A 22,339-nucleotide genomic window follows, 5' to 3' on the forward strand; every position below is an offset into this window, starting at 1 on the left:
CGCATTGGTATGCATTGCGGAACTTATTTACTTTCCAGAATAAATTATCGGCTGCGGAGAGCGGCGTTCGTGGGCCTGCCCGCCACTTTACCTGCGCCGAGGGGCTCTTTCTGTGGGCGAACAGGAGGGAGTGGAGTGGGCAGGAGAAGCAAGGCGTGAACAACGCAGATACGCAATTGTTTATTTTTTTCAGCCCGGGGGTTGCGCAGAACTTGGAGGACGCCTCATTACTAGGCGACAGGACTGCGGCTGCGCATAAATACGTCACTGCCCGGATAAGCCAGGTCGCCGACGTTGCAGGCTGACAAAACACACATCATTAGAGTCGGCGCCAGCCATAGCGATGGCGTACACAGCGCTGCCAGCTGAAAAATGGCAGACACGTCGCACCCCTCCCACCCTCCCCTTACCCAACCCCCCTTTTTTTCAGCCTACGTTGGTTGCTTTTTTTTTCCATTGCCTAATACCAGTTCCAGCTTCAGCTCGGTTCCACACACACACACACACACGCACATACTCACCCTTCCCTCACTCGCGTCGCCCCCTCGCACTCGCGTGATTAAGTGTCCGGCGATTGGATTATGAACGAACGCGACTGCTTCCGCATAACAAATAGGCGGCGAGCGCCGTCCGGCCCGGCGCCAAGCGCGCGCGCATGCGCACTCGGCTTATCTCCCTCGGGGATCGAACCCGATATATCACGCCCGCCGCACGGAGAGAGCTCGTCATTTGTTTGCGAGGCAGGGACACAGCGCGCGACGAGAATTGCACTGTGGGGTGGGGAGGTACAGGAAATTTCGACGCCGAACACTTACTAGCGGGGAGCGCGTTGATTAACTCCGCGCATAGCTCTGGCGGGGTGTGCGATGCGTTTTCGCGAAACTGTGCCTCTGCCTCGCAGTAATAGGCCGGGCGTCGCCCCCCGTTTGCGGACTGCGCGGGCACTGATTGATGACGGCGATTATTTCCCTGCGGTCGCCGGTTTTGTAGCGGCACAGGGTCGAACCCCGAGAGTAATTAATTATTAACGAAATCTAGGTCGCCACCCCGGCCTCCCGCCACCGCCTGCCACTCTCTCTCATTCGCCCGATCGACCACCGTTCCGAAAAGTGCGCGCGCCTGTGAACGTCCGGTTGACCGATTTAGTGAATTACTTTTCCCTGTGGAGATCGCGCCTACCATTAACAGACGGTGGTCGAAAAGGGTACGGTCGGGATGAGAGAAATGGAGGAATTCGATCGTCGATATTGGATTCTGTACCGTGCGGTTGCCACCGTCTTTATTAGATGCGAAAATTTGCACCGAAACCGAGCGCAGCTGATTGGTGTACTAAAAAGGTCGTCTCTTACATTAGCCTTAGGCTCATGAGCAGTGTTGTCTGCCATTTGCGTATGCCATCAGTATTCCGACTAGTTTGATATTATCTGCGGTCTGGTGGTAACTTATCCTTCTCTTCGATATTATCTCCTTCATCAAGCAGAAATCGCTGACGCTGCGTAACAGTTGCATTCGAGATTCATTACCCCCAGTGGGTGTCCCTTTTACCGTTTCTTTTCACTTCTCTTTTAGTGCAGCGTAGTAACTGCACCATTGGGAGCCTGAGAGCTGTCTAGAAAAAGATAAGAGACCTTCTGAGAGGAGCTGGCTACCATAAAATTATTCAGAGTCTGAGGCGAAATTCCAGCCTCAGGTAGTCTACCATATCCCCCATCACACACACCAGACAGAACAAGGGACGCCTCTTTTTCTCGAAAAAACTTAGCATTGTTCATAGAATCCTTTTAACGCGGTAAGAAATCTCTAGCCAGATGCAACTTCCGAAGGTTAGCGTGTGAATATATGTAACCTCAGGAGTGACACCACAAAATAACGTTCAGTTTAAATTTTCAGTGTCCAGTGTTCTGTTTGGTTCTTAGTGTTATTTTTTATAGAGCACGCACTTTCTCGACGTTTCTTACGTATCAGCTGTCTCATACGTCACTTCCAAAATTGTACCATGGCATGGGACTGATTTTCTGTCTGCATCTCCAACCCACAGCACTTTTGGTTGGAAATAACACAAATCCGAAAGAGTAGGAGATGGCTTAACGCCTTTACTTGAGTTTCACTGGATGGAACTCTCAATGTCTACCGCCACTGACCGGCGAAATCCTTTCTCTGACAGAAACAGCGAAGTTTCACAGCATCCGTAAATAGAATACTTGACATCAGACTTTTGCAAAGAAAACACTGCAGGCTAAGCAACGGAAGAGTACACTTATGACTTCAAAGTAGGCAACGGAAAGATATGGATTTCATGTTAGGAATTTAAAAGTAAAGATTTGTTGGACGACTGATGAGGTTAATCCTGTGGTGACCAAGACGGACGTTCCCAGTTGAGTACTGAGCACAGAAAGAGAGCTGAATTCAGGGTGTCCAGCAGGTTGCGCTGCTGCCTTCTACATTACGCTACGAGTTGATGAGACGGGTCATCTTTGCGATAGCTGATTCCGTAGTTCGATCCTTATAAACCAGATACACAGTTTTAGTACTTCGCAGCCAACTACACTACGGGAAATTGAAATAAGAACACCGTGAATTCATTGTCCCAGGAAGGGGAAACTTTATTGACACATTCCTGGGGTCAGATACATCACATGATCACACTGACAGAACCACAGGCACATAGACACAGGCAACAGAGCATGCACAATGTCGGCACTAGTACAGTGTATATCCACCTTTCGCAGCAATGCAGGCTGCTATTCTCCCATGGAGACGATCGTAGAGATGCTGGATGTAGTCCTGTGGAACGGCTTGCCATGCCATTTCCACCTGGCGCCTCAGTTGGACCAGCGTTCGTGCTGGACGTGCAGACCGCGTGAGACGACGCTTCATCCAGTCCCAAACATGCTCAATGGGGGACAGATCCGGAGATCTTGCTGGCCAGGGTAGTTGACTTACACCTTCTAGAGCACGTTGGGTGGCACGGGATACATGCGGACGTGCATTGTCCTGTTGGAACAGCAAGTTCCCTTGCCGGTCTAGGAATGGTAGAAAGATGGGTTCGATGACGGTTTGGATGTACCGTGCACTATTCAGTGTCCCCTCGACGATCACCAGTGGTGTACGGCCAGTGTAGGAGATCGCTCCCCACACCATGATGCCGGGTGTTGGCCCTGTGTGCCTCGGTCGTATGCAGTCCTGATTGTGGCGCTCACCTGCACGGCGCCAAACACGCATACGACCATCATTGGCACCAAGGCAGAAGCGACTCTCATCGCTGAAGACGACACGTCTCCATTCGTCCCTCCATTCACGCCTGTCGCGACACCACTGGAGGCGGGCTGCACGATGTTGGGGCGTGAGCGGAAGACGGCCTAACGGTGTGCGGGACCGTAGCCCAGCTTCATGGAGACGGTTGCGAATGGTCCTCGCCGATACCCCAGGAGCAACAGTGTCCCTAATTTGCTGGGAAGTGGCGGTGCGGTCCCCTACGGCACTACGTAGGATCCTACGGTCTTGGCGTGCATCCGTGCGTCGCTGCGGTCCGGTCCCAGGTCGACGGGCACGTGCACCTTCCGCCGACCACTGGCGACAACATCGATGTACTGTGGAGACCTCACGCCCTACGTGTTGAGCAGTTCGGCGGTACGTTCACCCGGCCTCCCGCATGCCCACTATACGCCCTCGCTCAAAGTCCGTCAACTGCACATACGGTTCACGTCCACGCTGTCGCGGCATGCTACCAGTGTTAAAGACTGCGATGGAGCTCCGTATGCCACGGCAAACTGGCTGACACTGACGGCGGCGGTGCACAAATGCTGCGCAGCTAGCGCCATTCGACGGCCAACACCGCGGTTCCTGGTGTGTCCGCTGTGCCGTGCGTGTGATCATTGCTTGTACAGCCCTCTCGCAGTGTCCGGAGCAAGTATGGTGGGTCTGACACACCGGTGTCAATGTGTTCTTTTTTCCATTTCCAGGAGTGTAGTTTGCTTTCAGTATCCGCTTAGGGGATCTGTCTGATGTCCGATCCTAATTTTACATGTTCTTTCTACACTTTACTAAGCCTGCTTACAGTCACTTTGCATCATGTCACCCCACCTGCGTCAAAGTTAAAGTCCATCAGTAAAACCCTTTATCCAAAAATTAAATGTTCAACTGTTTGCCTTAGTGCGTGACTCATGAGCTTTACTCGTACTTTTCTATAACGAACCTGTTATAGTGACCATTTGTTTCTGTTATAGATTACATGATACCTCCTCTCATTAATAGGTCTATGTGTGTGGTGTGGCACCCACATCATCATACCTCTATTAATTACATCTCAGATGTGCAGCATTATTATTTCCCTTAAATAATTTGGGGTGCTTCCATTGTCTGTACAACAGCAGAAATCGGATTATAGAATATTAGGGCTATGCCATACATCACATTTGGACACACTACAATGTGCATGTACTACGTGGACCTTACTCATTAGTTCCTGTGAATTTAGTAACAGCCCGATAAAGGTATATTTCCTATAAGAAGAAACTACGCTAATTTTTGGCGCTGACAAGCGGAACCTGATGAGAGAAATTCAGTGACAAAATTTTGTAGCTGTGACAAACACTTTACAGAGTAAACATTCATGGGAAGTGGGGATGTTTGTGTTGCATTTTCAGACTCTTGAAGACTGACTTCCTCAGGCCGGTATTAAACATTTATTGGGAGTTTCTGGAAGCAAAATTTAGTTTGTTCACGAACACGAAACTGGTATTGAAATCCCTGTATTGTTCCTGTTTTGTGAGTTGGCTGGCAGAAGGAAGCGCGTTTCTGGTAGGTTTGAGGGCGTGCTTAAAAGTCTTTAAAATATTTGAAGGCGATAGTTAAAGACCCTTAATGAAAAAAAAAATGCAAATGGTCTATATGGTAACCCAGTAGAAATTCAGAAGTTTATTCCAAGGGCGATAGAGTGAAATTATGATTAGCCATTTTCCAGGTTTCTAGGCGAGAATTGCCCTTTAGTAAATGTACACACATAGCTAGAGACCCAGATCGCAATGACATTAGCTAGCTGAAGGTGTTGTTTAATGAAAGAGATGGAATTTACGTGGTAGAACTGCAAATAAAAAGTCAAATTTCATTCTGTGTAAACTTGGAGTATTGAGTAAGTGTGTGGTCGCTAACCTAATGAATTTTAAATTCTATTCTTTTTTATCTTTGTTAGTGTTGATGTGATGTAGATGAAGATGAAATGGGAGACACGATACTGCGTGAAGAGTTTGACAGAGCACTGAAAGACCTGAGTCGAAACAAGGCCTCGGGAGTAGACAACATTCCATTGGAACTACTGACGGCCTTGGGAGAGCCAGTCCTGACAAAACTCTACCATCTGGTGAGCAAGATGTATGAGACACGTGAAATACCCTCATACTGCAAGAAGAATATAATAGTTCCAATCCCAAAGAAAGCAGGTGTTGACAGATGTGAAAATTGCTGAACTATCAGTATAATAAGTCAGTGCTGCAAAATACTAACGCGAATTCTTTACAGACGAATGGAAAAACTGGTAGCAGCCGACCTCGGGTAAGATCAGTTTGGATTCCACAGAAATGTTGGAACACGTGAGGCAATACTGACCCTACGACTTATCTTAGAAAATAGATTAAAGAAAGGCAAACCCACGTTTCTAGCATTTGTAGACTTAGAGAAAGCTTTCGACAATGTTGACTGGAATACTCTCTTTCAAATTCTAAAGATGGCAGTGGTAAAATACAGGGAGCGAAAGGCTGTTTACAATTTGTACAGAAACCAGATGGCAGTTATAAGTGTCGAGGGACATGAAAGGGAACCTGCGGCTGGGAAGGGAGTGAGACAGGGTTTTAGCCTGTCCCCGATGTTATTCAATCTGTATGTTGAGCAAGCAGTAAGGGAAACAAAAGAATAGTTCGGAGTAGGTATTAAAATCCATGGAGAAGAAATAAAAATGTTGAGGTTCGCCGATGACATTGTAATTCTGTCAGAGACAGCAAAGGACTTGGAAGAGCAGTTGAACGGAATGGACAGTGTCTTGAAAGGAGGATAGAAGATGAACATCAACAAAAGCAAAACGAGGATAATGGAATGTAGTCGAATGAAATCGGGTGATGCTGAGGGAATTAGATTAGGAAATGGGACACTTAAAGTAGTAAAGGAGTTTTGCTATTTGGGGGTAAAATAACTGATGATGGTCGAAGTAGAGAGAATATAAAATGTAGACTGGCAATGGCAAGGAAAGCGTTTCTCAAGAAGAGAAATTTGTTAACATCGAGTATAGATTTAAGTGTCAGGAAGTCGTTTCTGAAAGTATTTGTATGGAGTGTGGCCATGTATGAAAGTGAAACGTGGACGATAAATAGTTTGGAAAAGAAGAGAATAGAAGCTTTTGAAATGTGGTGCTACAGAAGAATTCTGAGGATTAGATGGGTAGATCACATAACTAATGAGGAGGTATTGAACAGAATTGGGGAGAAGTTTGTGGCACAACTTGACAAGAAGAAGGGACCGGTTGGTAGGACATGGTCTGAGGCATCAAGGGATCACAAATTTAGCATTGGAGGGCAGCGTGGTGGGTAAAAATCGTAGAGGGAGACCAAGAGATGAATACACTAAGCAGATTCAGTAGGATGTAAGTTGCAGCAAGTACCGGGAGATGAAGAAGCTTACGCAGGATAGAGTAGCATGGAGAGCTGCATCAAACCAGTCTCAGGACTGAAGACAACAACAACAACATAATGTTATCAGCGCAGTTTGTAAACAAGGAGCTGTAGCTAATGTATGAACTGTTAGTAACGTTTGATTTTATGCGGTATGGGGTCTTGGAACCTCTCGAAAGCAGTTAACAGGTGGCAGGGTACTATGGATCACTGATGTTTTTGCGCTGACAACTTAAACCATGTCTAGCAGTTCACAGCGATTATAGCTACCGCTGTTAAGCTTATTTTATAAATGCGGAGAATTGACCCGGGTCCTCATATAAACGTGTCGTCAGTTAATCTTTGGTGAATATCCCTCGAAAGTTGCTTCGCGCAAGAAGATCGCTTGAATGTCTACCTCTGCTGTGAATGAGACTTCACGTGACGCCACGTATACAATGGGTACGAGACAAAGAATTATTTCAAATATTGTGTAATCTCCACTGATTTGCGAAAACATTATCGCCACTGTTCACCTTGAAATTCAGTTCTTCATGGTGGCGATGTGAGCATGTAACGAGGTAAGGAAAGGGTATAGGGTGAAAGAGATTCCACCGACAAACTTTCATAGGTTATGCAGAGATACTTTCTGAGTATTTTGGTACAAGGGACGCGCTTTTTCTTGCTACTTGTTACAGAGTCATTGCATTTGGTTTGATTTCTTCTTCAACCAGTTTAGTATCTGTATTGCTCTGAAAATAATGCACAGCACTGCAGATGTCGACGGTACGTGTTGCTTGTCTTGCTTCCGTTCGTACACGATGTCTGCTGTTGACAACAGCAATATCCATTTTACTTTCACCTTCAGGCTGGGTTTTAGTAGCCTAGTGCTCGGTTCTGTCTTGGGTTTGCTTTTCCAGTAGTGTAAGCTACGCGTCAATAGTGATACACAGCTGTATGGACTGGTATACTAATAAAGATGTGATCGATGTGCACCTCTTGAAAGGGTTCACTAAAGATCACACAAGAACGGCACAACGACCCTACGTTGACATTTTCCCGAAGCGAGGCTAACAACATTACAGCACAGTGCCTCGTCTCATGATTGTTGCATTATTCTGTGTTTCTTTTGTTTACGTTTTGGTTATAACATACTACAGGCTGCTTCACTGCTATGAAGGTATTTTCATACAAGCGAGGGTGACAGCGATAACGAGCCTAATAAATCATAATTCCGTTATTGCTCTGTAACGAGTAGCCGGACATCGTGGATCTCTCATACCAAAATAATCAAAGGTATTCTTGAACAACCTCTGGAAATTTGTCCGTGAAGTTTTGGTCCACTCTGTCTGTATGCAGAACAGAGAGGAATGGAAAATCATACTAGCGGAGATACGGGAGTAATCCATTGGCGTAAGCAAGTTTGACAGAGGCAGGTTCTTATGGTCTGGCGTCTGAGAACGAGCATCTCGTAAACAGCAAAGCTGGTCTGCTGTTGGTGTGCTACTGTCGTGTGCATCTATGCAATGTGGTTTTAGGGCTGTGAAATCACGAATAGTCAGCAAGATGTTGGACGTACACGCCTCATCACAGAACTTGGGTATGGGAGTCATGTGGCAGTCTGTAGTAGATCTGATGACAGCGTACAGTGCTGATTTGGGCTCAAGTATTTCGAAGTACTCCGTTCAGCGCATATTGGTAAGCAAGGGCCTCTGCAGCAGACGTCGCGAACGTGTTCCTGTATTGACCCAATGACATTGTCAATTACGACTGCACTGGGCGCGGGATCGTTACAAATGGTCCGTGGATCATCAATAGAAATGGTTCAAATGGCTCTGAGCATTATGGGACTTAACATCGGAGGTCATCAGTCCCCTAGAACTTAGAACTACTTAAACCTAACTAACCTAAGGACATCACACACATCCATGCCCGAGGCAGGATTCGAACCTGCGACCGTAGCAGTGGCGCGGTTCCGGACTGAAGCGCCTACAGCCGCTCCCATCAATAGAAACATGGTCGATGAATCACATCACGCCAGGTGGAAAGTCGTGTCCAGATCCATCGTTAACCAGATGAACAACTGCTCATAACAAGCACAATGCCACGGATATTGGCTGGCGGGGCGTCAGTACTATGCAACAGGGGACATTCACCTGGGCTTCCAAGAGACTACATCAACATTGTTGCAGGGCACCTGCATCCGTTCATGCTTGATGACATCTCCGTTGACGATGCTGTCTTCCTGCAGGATAACTCTCCATGCCACAAGGAGAGAATCTTGCTACAGTGGTTGAAGGAGTATTGTTAGTCCAGTCAGCGAAAGATAATTAGGGAAAAAATCATTCAGTCGGAAATTATTATACAGTAGTAGGAGGGTGCCTCATGAATAACAGACTAAAGATGTTAACCATTGGGGTGTGAGCGTGGGTGTGAGAGCGGTGGTGGAGGGGAACGGGGATGTTAACAGATCACTACCCTTGTGTTTCTTGAATAACTGGACAATACCGGAATCTCTTGAAATTGTTTCCCAGTACGAAATTAAACCAAATTAAATTTCCTACAAGAATGGTCCAATTCATTTTACTCGGGGTTAAATAGTTCCCGCGCTGCAGGCAAAGGAAGAATAGCACATTATTAAAAGTATTTTAATGGTATAAGATTAATGTTTATCGACGAATGAAGTGAGTTAAGAACAAATGTTAGACATGGGCACTACTTGTAAGCGCAGTAAAGGTTATTAAGATGCTAATTGTGTTCTAAGGGTAGCAGGAGGTAGCAGGAGGGGGTGGGGGTGGATGGGGGGGAGGGTGGCGGGCATAGGAGCGTGGGGGAAACCAGGTTACTGGACTGTAACCTGCAAACTGAAGAGCGAGTCGGCGATTCCTCACTCTCTCATTCCTACTATGTCAGAAGAAAAAACTACAGTGGTTCACAGTGCTATACTGAGCCTCACGCAGCGCGTCTTATGAATCACTGGCGATACAGTGCATCAGCGTGCCCCTAGGCCTATACAAGTCTCTCCACACATTTCTACTCTGAGAGAAGAGAAACTGATACTTGGTCGTTCTGCATGGCAGCTGTTGCATTCTTCCGGGAAAGGCAACTTCCCCAGGACGAGCACTGCTCATTTTTCAGTTTTCGGACTCACTATAACTCCCCAGCGTTTAAAGTCCAGTTCCTTTATGCGTGTAGACAAAATAGCTTCAGTGCTCCCTTGTTTACATATTGGAACTATTTTCAGTTTATTAAGTGCTACTGCTTCGCCGTTATTGAGTTTTTATGTAAAATGTCTTCCTACAAACAGTGGATGACTCAGAAGTGTTTAACTCACAAGTGTGATGTAGTTAGTGACCTATGGAGTGTTCGTGGGAAAGAGACTGGAATGGTAACTGTGGCATTTTTCTACTGCCTGCCTTGGACAGTATATTTTAAAGTCGTGTAACCAAATTCCAGTCACTTGGAGGTGAATTAATGAAATCCCAGCAATTCCGTAAGATGAAAATTGGGCGTCTCTCACGTTGGGGCAAGTTTCCTTTCCCAAAAGAAGACTACAGCTGCCTTACAGGCGCACAGGACGACTAAGAATCAATTTCTCCTATAGCATTGTACAACACTGTGCGGAATTCTGCATAGGCATTACTTGCTTTAGTATTGGTTGCAACTTTCTTCTGCATTCCATTTCGTACAAACGCACTTTGTGGAAAATAAACACCCACCCGGGCCCTCCCCCCATCTTCCCGGTGGAATGTCAGCAGTGATTCATAAGGAGCGCTGCATAACGATCAGTACAACATTGTGAAACAGCCTGTAGATTTTCTTGTGACGTTGTGGAAAGGAGAGAGTGAGAGCTTGCCTTTTCGCTTTCCAGTTTCCAGACATACGAAGCAGCGAAGTACATGGTTTCAGTCCGGTTTCCTGCCTTCCTTCACGCTTCTATTGCCCACCACACTCCCCTCGCCCTTGTCACCCTGTTACACCCCTAGAACACAATTCGTATCTTAATAAGGCTCTACTGTGCTTACAAGTAGTAGACATATTTAATACTCGCTCTTAATCCATTTCGTTTAATTATAAACATTGATTTAATACTATAGAAATACTAATTTTAATAATCTGCGACTCTTCCATTCTCTGCAACGCGGAAACTGTTAGTCGTAGGGAGAGAGAAACTTGGCTAGGAGAGAAAAATGATTCAAATGGCTCTGAGCGCTATGGGACTTAACATCTGTGGTCATCAGTCCCCTAGAACTTAGAACTAATTAAACCTAACTAGCCTAAGGACATTACACACATCCATGCCCGAGGCAGGATTCGAACCTGCGACCGTAGCGGTCGCTCGGTTTCCGACTGAAGCGCCTAGAACCGCTCGGCCACAACGGCCGGCGCTAGGAGAGAGAGGAACTCGCGTTCTGAGGCTTCACTACAAATTTAATTACGTATGTAGATGGTTCATCCTTGCCGGGAATCAAGAATCTCGACGACTTTTGCCTTCCATCGACATTCATACTATGAGACCTTGCTTCATGCCGAATTTCATAATTTTAGGTCAATGAGAAGAACCCTATGGGTTTCAATGAGTGTGCTTATGAGTATCAAAATATGTGGCGTATCTTTTAGCTGCACTGAATTAGTTTAATTTATTTATACCAGGAAGTACATCACCAAAGTATCATAGAACTTTGTATATTTCGCAAATTTGATCTTGATACGTCTACCCGTTTATGAGAAAAAGCGATTTAACAGACGGAGAGACAGACAGAGAGATAATCAAATTTTTTTTCATGTGACGTAATTACACATTACAAATCAGAAATGCTTCCTTTACACGTACTGTTAAATCTTCCTTCTTGCCAAATTTCGTGTTCCTAGGTTTTGAGTTTGCGAGTATCAAAATATGTGACATAAATAGCCATGTCTTTTAACTGCACTGACGTAGAAACTTCAATTTTTAACTTTTTTTTTACATAGACCTTAGTATGTGACATAAATTTCAACTTGATAGTCTGCCTGTTCGTGAGAAAAGGGGCTTTTAACGGTCGGGCTGAAAGACAAACAGACAGACAACAAAGTGATATTACAAGTTCTAACATTCTGCGTGGTGTCTGTTTGTTCTATATCGTGTCTCCCTACCACTTTCGCGCAACGACGCTCTGAGTGTGTTTTTTAGGGAATTGACTAGTTTGAACCTGGGACCTGTTGCTGGTGAGGAGACGCCAGACCACACATGACATGTAGAGTTCAGAAGAGTTCAGTGAGACTAGCGATGATATAACCAAATACTTTATGATTTCAGCGTCAGCTTCACTGCACTCCCTGTAAAAGAATCTTAATACTAACTAAATTAAGTGGAAGGGGTTCAAGGCTTTCCTATTTTTAGTTAGCTGGTAAAATAACGTCGAAAAAGCAGTTAAGTTTACCATTGGAAATTTTATTCTACTCACAAAACATTGTTTATAAATTGCACTATTGATAAAAGGAAATGTTTTAATACGGGATGGTAAAAACCAACTTCATTCAACAAAAATGTGAACGAATGTTCCCTGAATGGGTTTCCAAGTTCTTCAATGGATCGAAGGATGACCTATGCCATATCACATCTATAATCTAGGTTTAAATTAAGTTTCACAAAAGAGAAAACTATCAAAATGGTCTACAGTGACCCTCAATTATCTTTAATTACTTATCTAACTTGTCATAAATTACAGTGGCTGATGTGGCTTCTCAATAACTATATAACAGAAAAATCATTGCGTTTCATATTTTTACTTCAAGTGGCAAATGTGAACACCATGAGCTTTAATTGACGATCGACACTAGTATTACGCAAAAAGGGGGTGTAACAGAAGAGCCTTCTGCAGTTGTGAGTGAAGCTTCATGCGCTGTTATGCGGCATCGCGTGCGTTCATTACCTTGTCGGTGTTCGTCAGGGGGCGGCGAGCAGCACAGCTCCGCTCACCTCGCCATCTCAGAAACAACTCTCTCCTAATTTCTCCTTACTACAATTTACCGAAGTTGGTTTAAAAAAACTATCTGGCTGTGTTTTCATCTGACCAATCAGGGTCTCAATGTTAACCTTAAGCTCCGCCTACAAAAATGTTGTCTATCCAATGAGAAATGTTATACTTCTCGTGGTGGGGCAATGTTTTTAAAGTTTGCAACATAACAGAGACGCGAAAAAGTCTCACGCTAAAACTTGCAGCTGGTGTGGCCCTTTTAGCGTTATCGTAAGATCTATACTGTTCTTCTGGAGGGCTCTATCGTTTAACATGGGCTGGGGGTGGTCCTAGCGGTTAGCTGGAACGTGGGTGTCCGTCTCTTATCGTAGGGCCTTCCAGCTTAACACGGTTCTGCTCTCGGCTTCTGTTTTCTTTTCTCCCCTTGGAACTGCGTCTGTCTCACGGTGGGAAGGTGTGACATGCATTTAGGCATTCTTGTGTTAGTCTGTGGTATTCCATTTGATCACTCGTTACTCGTATTACTTTGGTTAATTTAATGTCACGATTTATTCGGAGCTGTGTGACATACTACTGGATTTGCTTATCATGTCAGGGTTTTCATGGAAGGTGTTGGATTTGCCTGACACCTTACAAAGTGTTCCTTTTTTTTATCGATTGTGGAACGGAGCCCTAGAAATGAAAACGACGTTATTTGTAGAAAATCTAACTAACTTAATTTCTTGTTGGGAAACATTTTCACGACCAGTAATCTTTAAACGCTCCCGCAACCACGCTTACACTCCATTGTTCGTAATTTTGCATGTTGTTCAAGACACTCCTCCCTACCACTGTATAAAAACTTTCCGCTACACGAATTTTTTGTCCAATTCGACCGGCCCGCAGTTCAGCTTCTCCGTCATCCAACAAAACCAAAATAGCATACGGTTCACTGTGGCATAATTTTTTTCTTACTATCTAGAGATCTTTGGCCATTCTGTGTGCCACTTATTTCTGATTATTAATTTGATAACGTTTGAAATGTCTGTAACTAGTAATCCCACGTGGTTTGGCTATCTCATCAACTATTTCATTGCCAAGAATGCCATAGAGTATTTTTACCCATCACATGGTAACTTCCTGATTCGCACTTACGTTTTGCAATACTAGATTCATGTTGTCATATGCTATTGGATGGTTTGGACGTCCGCTGTGCAGATGTCTAGCGCTGATCTTGGCGAATTGAAGGGCTCGTTCTATATCCAAAAGCTTGGCGGTCATAGTCATTAGCTCCTTAGGTAGCTTTAATTTCATTCCAGTATGGTAGCCCTTATCCCAGTAAGCACAACCACATCTACGAAACGTCGGTGTAGATGAACCTTGCGTTTCCATGTTTGGAGAAATACCCCTTGAATTCGCAAAACGTTTCAATAACCACAGCCAAAGTCATATGCAACTTTTGGTGCCGGTAGAATGGTACTGTAATCTGTTTGGACGCAGAGTAATCTTCGTGCAGACGGGTTAGTTTTCAAAAATCCAGTTCATATTGTTCACAATCCACAGAATCTTCAATTTTGTTCTGATGCCAGCGTAACCTCAAACAACACATACGAAATGGGTTTTGCAAGGCAGTGGAAAATAGTACGACAATAGAACCACAGAATCAAGTTCAGAGACAACTATCACTATTAAAAATGATTATCAAAAACGTTAATAGGAAGGTACTCTACACAACTGACAAGGGGGAGGCATCAGACACGACCAACTGATTCGGCTGATATTTGGGAGGTCACTTGTGTACAACCTGATATGAAAGACTGTAAGGTATTATGGCTCAATGCCCCCATGTTTCCGAGAAAATCACCCCTGAAGTTCATGACACGCTATGGACTAAAAATTTACGGAATCGATAGAAAATCGAAAATAGAGCATTATTCATCATCTTAGGTGGGATGCAGGAACGCATATCGAAAGGAACCTTTACGACTGCCACTTATGTACATGCAAGATAAACGCCGTTCCACATAAACGATGCTGGCTTAGCTGTCAAGGCATCAGGCTGTGAAGCAGAAAAGTCATGTTCGATTCCCAAACGGATTGTAAATTTCTTCTTTATTCGTATTTTTTTCGTTGCGAAATTGTTAGTAACAAGAGATTTAATAAGATGAGGAAACCGATAAGGAATAACAACAGCCGCGCGGAATTAGCCGAGCGGTCTCAGGCGCTGCAGTCATGGGCTGTGCGGCTGGTCCGGGCGGAAGTTCGCGTCCTCCCTCGGGCATGGGTGTGTGTGTTTGTCCTTAGGATAATTTAGGTTAAGTAGTGTGTAAGCATAGGGACTGATGACCTTAGCAGTTAAGTCTCATAAGATTTCACACACATTCGAACATTCATTCGAATAACAACAAGGTAGGTGAATAACTCACAAACGTCTTGCATTAGTAAAGAATAAAAAATTTAATCGTGGTCGTTTTTCAGTGGTTCTTTCACTCACTCTGTTTTTTTTTTTGTCATACTATAAACATTCCAAGCAAATACACTCGCAGCACTAAAAACATTTAATGAATGCAATATTCGCGCAAGTACATCATTCCTTCCAAATATTCGTCGGAAAACAGACTTTGTTCACAGTTTAAAATATTTCTTTCGAGAATTAATTTTTATCCATAAAATGCACACGATAGTGTTGCCCGAAAAATCGGGCTGCAGGTTTGTCATGAATTATGCCGCGAATCGTTATTGCATCCGTGCGGTTGTGCAATTCTCACTGGGTTTCCAGAAGCAGATTGCAATTTTGAAATCTCGAAATAAAGTTTTTTACTTGATAACAAAAATAAACGTTCCATAACTGGCCCACAGGTCTGCAGTTTGGCGGTATTACTTCTACAGCGCAAGTGGCTTGACACTCTTCATTTATAAATATGCTACCGTAGATGATAATGTCAGTTTGTCCTCCCAACGAATCGAATATCAGACAAAATTTGTTACTAGCAACTTGCGGGTAAATTTTCTCAAGATTTGTTTTGTAAATTGAGTTTGTCAATTCTCGGGTTTGGAGCAAGTGACGTAAACATTTTTTAACGAGTAATTTATACGATTGACCTCTTCTATACACCGAGGGTCAGATTAATTATTAGTTTCTTATAATCACAGGAAAACTTTCGGCAATAACTTTCCAAACGGCATGATGAAAGATTGCGCCGTCTACGAATGCTTTATTTTAGGTATTCAAGCTGTCTTACTCGGAATTATTTTCGTACAACGAGGTTTGAAACGTTAATTCTTTAACAATTCAAGTCGTTTGAGAAAAGTTTTGTCTACTTTTTATTACTCCTTATTAATTTGCTGACTTTATTAACCCTCCTATTCCTACCAATTTCGCTGTGGAAAAAAAATGAAGAAAAAAAAGGCTGTTGAATGGATCTAGAAATAGAACACAAGTTCTCTGCTCTCCAGCTAGATGTCTTGGTAGCTACGTCAGTGGCGCTGTGGTTAAGAGCGTAGACCTTAGGCGTACATAATCTACAGTTGTAATAGTTTATTTCGCGACTTCTAGGAAAATATGCGTTTCTGGGCCCCATATAAGATGATAAAAAATGCTCAGCTTTTCAAGTATTTTTCGATTCCATCAGTTCTGAGTCGATTATGCGCCATTAACTGGTTTCCTTAAAAACGAGGAGTTTTGACCCAATGTATCTGAAGTGTTTCATTGTCGGGTGCATGCAAGCGACGTACCAAATATGAGCCGAATCGGTTGACAGTGTGTGAGGCCTTCCCGTCTTGAGCACTGGTCATTCTCAGTACAAGTAGAATATCCCATATCTCAAGTATTTGCTCTGAGAATACGTTTATAGGAAGTCTTTCTAGTTTTGACCGATATTACCTTGAAAAATAGTGAAGCGCACGGAAGACATGGTCGGAAGCTAATTAGTTTTGCACTCACACCATCGGTGGGTACCTAAATGATCATAGAGTTCCAATTCTCTGTGACAGATACAACAGCCACCGTAGAGCGTTAGAGTTGTTCGTGTTCAGTGTTGTTACCACTCTTGGTAGAGCATATAAGGGGCGTGAACAGCGTCAGGTCTCGCGTGAGTAATGCGAAGGGCACGGCGATGCCAGGTACTAGTGTGAGACTGCAATATCAGCACTCGACAGAGTTTGAAAAGGGGCTCATTGTGGGTCTCCATTTGACAGGCTGGGCGAATCGTGCAATATTCAGATTTGAGTGGCTTTCGGATGAGACAGTGGCCCGATGTTGGGTTGAATGGCACCAAGGCGGCACACATACTCGTCGTCCAAGGTTCCGGTCGACCACATCTGACCACCACAATGGAGACAGCCATATTGTGCACCAAACGCATCGTAACCCCTTCACATCTCTGCCTGCCATCTTCTAATATATAAGGGACTCCCTGCAACGTTATGTGTCATCCAGTACCATTGGTAGGAGACTAGCTGCTGCTGGACTAGGGAATTACCGTCCCAAGCTAGCCTGTCTTTAAGACCGCAACACAAATTGCTGTGTTTGGAGTGATGCGGTGACTGGGAAGCACTGGCTGCGGATGAATGGTCTTGAATTTTGTTCATAAATGAATCTCTGTTTTGAACACCATGAACACTGTGTTGGTGAGTGTGGTGATGAGTTGGCGAGAGGTCTCGTTCTTCCAGTATTTTGTAGATAAACACTGGTGTTACTCCTGGCGTCACGGTGTGGGCTGCCATCGAGTGTGGCTTCAGGTCATATGTGGTAGTATTTGAGGGAAGTCTGACGACACAGTGCTTCGTCCTGCGCCCTCGTGTGTTACCTCTCATGCAACAGTGTTGGGATGCCACTTTCCAATAGTATGATGCCCGTCTACCATAAGGCGCTTGTCTCTGTGAACTGTCTGTGTGATGCTGAGGTACTCCTGTGGCCAGCCACATCTCCAAATGGTTCAAATAGCTCTGAGCACTATGGGACTTGACATCTGAGGTCATCAGTCCCCTAGACTTAGAACTACTTAAACCTAACTAACCTAAGGACATCACAAACATCCATGCCCGAGGCAGGATTCGAACCTGAGATCGTTGCAGCAACACGGTTCCGGACTGGAGCGCCTACAACCGCTCGGCCACAACCTCCGGCACATCTCCAAATCTGTTTCCAGTAGAACATGTGTTTAACCAGCTTGGACCTCAACCCTGTCCTATTGCCAGCATCCGGAATATCAATGTTGTGCGCCAGCTTGCCTCAGGAAAGGATAGAACGACTATATGACAGCCTTTCCAACAGAATCTTTGCGTGTATCCAGACCAGAGGCTGTCCAGCGTCGTACTGCTAAGCGGGTTAGTACTGCCTATGTTTATAAACATTTGTTTGCGAATGTGCCTCTTGAATGACGGGGTACGCTTGAAAACGACGGAGGAAAAAGTTATGCTGTTACTAAAACGTTAAAAACGGTCTTCTTGGATTATATGGTAAGTTTACACTATTCATCTTTTCCACTATTTCGCACATATTTTCCGCGGCTGACTTGTAATTCGTAACCTAACATCAAACCTTTTGGTGAAGGAATCCATTTCATCTCATTCAAGAGAACAAAAAAGCAAGTATTAAGATGAATTACACCTGACGATGGACCCACAGGTTCCGAAATGCATCATGTACTGGATAAATGTTCTTTCCGAATCAGTTACACAAGAATACCGTCAACATAATTAGTCACCGACTTAATACTGTTTCTCTCAGTACTTAATCAAATGCATATACACTCCTGGAAATGGAAAAAAGAACACATTGACACCGGTGTGTCAGACCCACCATACTTGCTCCGGACACTGCGAGAGGGCTGTACAAGCAATGATCACACGCACGGCACAGCGGACACACCAGGAACCGCGGTGTTGGCCGTCGAATGGCGCTAGCTGCGCAGCATTTGTGCACCGCCGCCGTCAGTGTCAGCCAGTTTGCCGTGGCATACGGAGCTCCATCGCAGTCTTTAACACTGGTAGCATGCCGCGACAGCGTGGACGTGAACCGTATGTGCAGTTGACGGACTTTGAGCGAGGGCGTATAGTGGGCATGCGGGAGGCCGGGTGGACGTACCGCCGAATTGCTCAACACGTGGGGCGTGAGGTCTCCACAGTACATCGATGTTGTCGCCAGTGGTCGGCGGAAGGTGCACGTGCCCGTCGACCTGGGACCGGACCGCAGCGACGCACGGATGCACGCCAAGACCGTAGGATCCTACGCAGTGCCGTAGGGGACCGCACCGCCACTTCCCAGCAAATTAGGGACACTGTTGCTCCTGGGGTATCGGCGAGGACCATTCGCAACCGTCTCCATGAAGCTGGGCTACGGTCCCGCACACCGTTAGGCCGTCTTCCGCTCACGCCCCAACATCGTGCAGCCCGCCTCCAGTGGTGTCGCGGCAGGCGTGAATGGAGGGACGAATGGAGACGTGTCGTCTTCAGCGATGAGAGTCGCTTCTGCCTTGGTGCCAATGATGGTCGTATGCGTGTTTGGCGCCGTGCAGGTGAGCGCCACAATCAGGACTGCATACGACCGAGGCACACAGGGCCAACACCCGGCATCATGTTGTGGGGAGCGATCTCCTACACTGGCCGTACACCACTGGTGATCGTCGAGGGGACACTGAATAGTGCACGGTACATCCAAATCGTGATCGAACCCATCGTTCTACCATTCCTAGACCGGCAAGGGAACTTGCTGTTCCAACAGGACAATGCACGTCCGCATGTATCCCGTGCCACCCAACGTGCTCTAGAAGGTGTAAGTCAACTACCCTGGCCAGCAAGATCTCCGGATCTGTCCCCCATTGAGCATGTTTGGGACTGGATGAAGTGTCGTCTCACGCGGTCTGCACGTCCAGCACGAACGCTGGTCCAACTGAGGCGCCAGGTGGAAATGGCATGGCAAGCCGTTCCACAGGACTACATCCAGCATCTCTACGATCGTCTCCATGGGAGAATAGCAGCCTGCATTGCTGCGAAAGGTGGATATACACTGTACTAGTGCCGACATTGTGCATGCTCTGTTGCCTGTGTCTATGTGCCTGTGGTTCTGTCAGTGTGATCATGTGATGTATCTGACCCCAGGAATGTGTCAATAAAGTTTCCCCTTCCTGGGACAATGAATTCACGGTGTTCTTATTTCAATTTCCAGGAGTGTATAAACCCCTAAGCTGAAGCAGGTAATTGAACTGGCATTACTTTTATTTGGTAGCAGCAGCCGGTTAAAGAAAATGTCACTTATTTGCCACAGCTAGGATCCAGTATCAGCTGTCAACAGCTGCTCTTTCGGTCCAGATGAGTTAGGTAGAGTATGCCTTTGAAACGTTGCAGTTCCTCGATATTCTCAGGCTAATCCCACTGTGACAAAATTATTTTATCTGTTGTTCACACAACAATGACAAGCTATATCCACCGTCTTTTTGAGACCACATGTAATAGTTTACAGTATCTACTATCTGATCTTTCAATTATGTCTTCATTCAGCATTCTTTAAATTTCTGCATCTACTGCTGCTGACTTCGCTGGTGATAATGGACGGATATGGCACTGTGCAGAATAATTCCTTTACTCTAATTTCGAATTGAGTTGCACATCCATGCCCTTTGCCCATGTTCTTGGAGGTAAGGACTAATTTCTATTTTAAACTTCTGTCAATTCGCACCGTTGCAACTCAGACAATTCAGCAAGCTTCCGCACCTTCTGCTCAATTAGATCAAGGGCATTAACTTCCCTGGCAGCATCATGCTCGTCATTAACTTCTTTACTTCCCATATGACCTATGACATTTATCTCACTCCTAACATACCCTGAATTCAGGTCTGTATATGCAGCAATCTGTTCATCTTTTTCTATGAATTCCTTTAAACTACAATTTCATTCTTATTTCTTGACGAACAGCTTTCCTTTACTGGTATTACAGTCTAGCACATTTCTCCACTTGAAAGCCCACTCCAAGTACGAAACTGACTCATAACCCGTGGAAAATCAATACGTTCTTCTCGAAGTTCCTCTCTCCAATCTTAATTATAGCTTGTCCCTTTACAAGTTTACTCTTCTTCTCTATGGCTCTAACGATGTGAATCCCACTAAATGATAAATTTGGAATGTTTTCGATATTCTTTAAATGTTCTTATAATGCAGCTTAGACAGCGCTAGTCTCTCTGCCGGTGTCTGTTAAAATATCCGCCTTTATTCTGTATATCTCAGTCTGTAAATTTGGCATCGACACTTCACCGAGTATGACTTCGTTTTCGTGCGGTATATTTTGCCTTATGTCCTTCTAGCCTTCAGATTTGTGTTCAAGATCGCTTTTGATCTGTTTACAATCTTCATTCCCATCCAGGTCCATTAGAAATTTCTTTCAGTTTTCCATCTCATACAGTGTTGACATACGTTCTCCGTAACTATTTCTTCCTGGCCATCAGTTCGATGACCTCCATCTATTATTCATAAATTTGTGGTGATCATTTCACCGTATCCTTCTTGTGTGCTTCACAGTTATGGAAATCCCCACGGTCACTATCTCTCTCCTTTATTGCAGCGATTCCCGTTCTCTCTTTTGCCTCTTTCATTCCTCCGGCTTTCGTCTTCAACCATTGCATCTGTCTTATCCAATATTAGATGTACTGACGGAAAAAATCGCAACGCCAAATAATAATTAATGTAGAGTCATAAAATTTCGGGAATGCATTTGTTTAAGTAACAGATTTATGTGATTAACACTGCAAGATCACTGGTTAATGTAAGCGCAAGATAAGCCGTTGCAAATGTGAAATGCTGCTATGTTAATAACCATTGTAACTGGCATAACGTTGAATGCAGTCATGCAAACGTGCGGCATTGTGTTGTAAAGGTGCCGCAAATCAGTTTATGGGATCGAATTCCATTCCTGTTGCACTTCGCCGTTCAATACACGGACGGTTTATGTTGTTTGTGGACGACGCTGGAGCTGTCGTCCGATAATGTCCCATTTGCGCTCGACTGGAGTTAGCTCTAGTAATCGAGCAGGCCAAGGGGCATGTAGAGTATGTTGGGTTACAACAGCGGTATGTGGTCGAGCGGTATACTGTTGGAAAACACCCCCTGCGGTGTTGCCTGCGAATGGTAGCACAACAGGTCGAATCACCAGACTGACGAGCAAATTTGCAGTCGGAGTGCGTGGGATAACAGGAGAGTGCTCCTGCTGTCATACGAAATCCCACCCCTGACCATAGCTCCAGATGTAGGTCCAGGCATGTTGGTTGCAGACCCGCAACTGGCCTCCTTGTAACCAACACGTGGTCATCACTGGCACCGAGGCTGAACCAGCTTTTATCAGAAAACACACTAAGCCTCGACCCTGCCCTCCAGTGAGATCTCAAATAGTGGTGGTTTGAGGTCAGTGGGATGCACTCTACAGGGTGTCTGATTCGGACCTGTCCTTGGAGCAACTGATTGTAACCGTTCGATGTGTCATTGTGGTGTCAGTTGCTGCTCAGATTGTTGCTGCAGATTCAGTGCGATGTACCAGAGCCACATGCTGAACATGATGGTCTTTCGGTAGTGCAACGTGGCCGTCCGGATGATGATGTTTGGTTTGTGGGGCGCTCAACTGCACGGTTATCACCGCCTGTACAAATTCCCACCTTTGCTCAGTCCAATCTCGCCACTATCCTGAATGACGATGAAATTATGAGTACAACACAAACACCCAGTCATCTCGAGGAAGGTGAAAATCCCTGACACACACCCCCCCCCCCTCCAGGATGT

This window comes from Schistocerca cancellata, chromosome 6 (genome assembly GCF_023864275.1).
Source record: "Schistocerca cancellata isolate TAMUIC-IGC-003103 chromosome 6, iqSchCanc2.1, whole genome shotgun sequence".
NCBI lineage: Eukaryota > Metazoa > Arthropoda > Insecta > Orthoptera > Acrididae > Schistocerca > Schistocerca cancellata.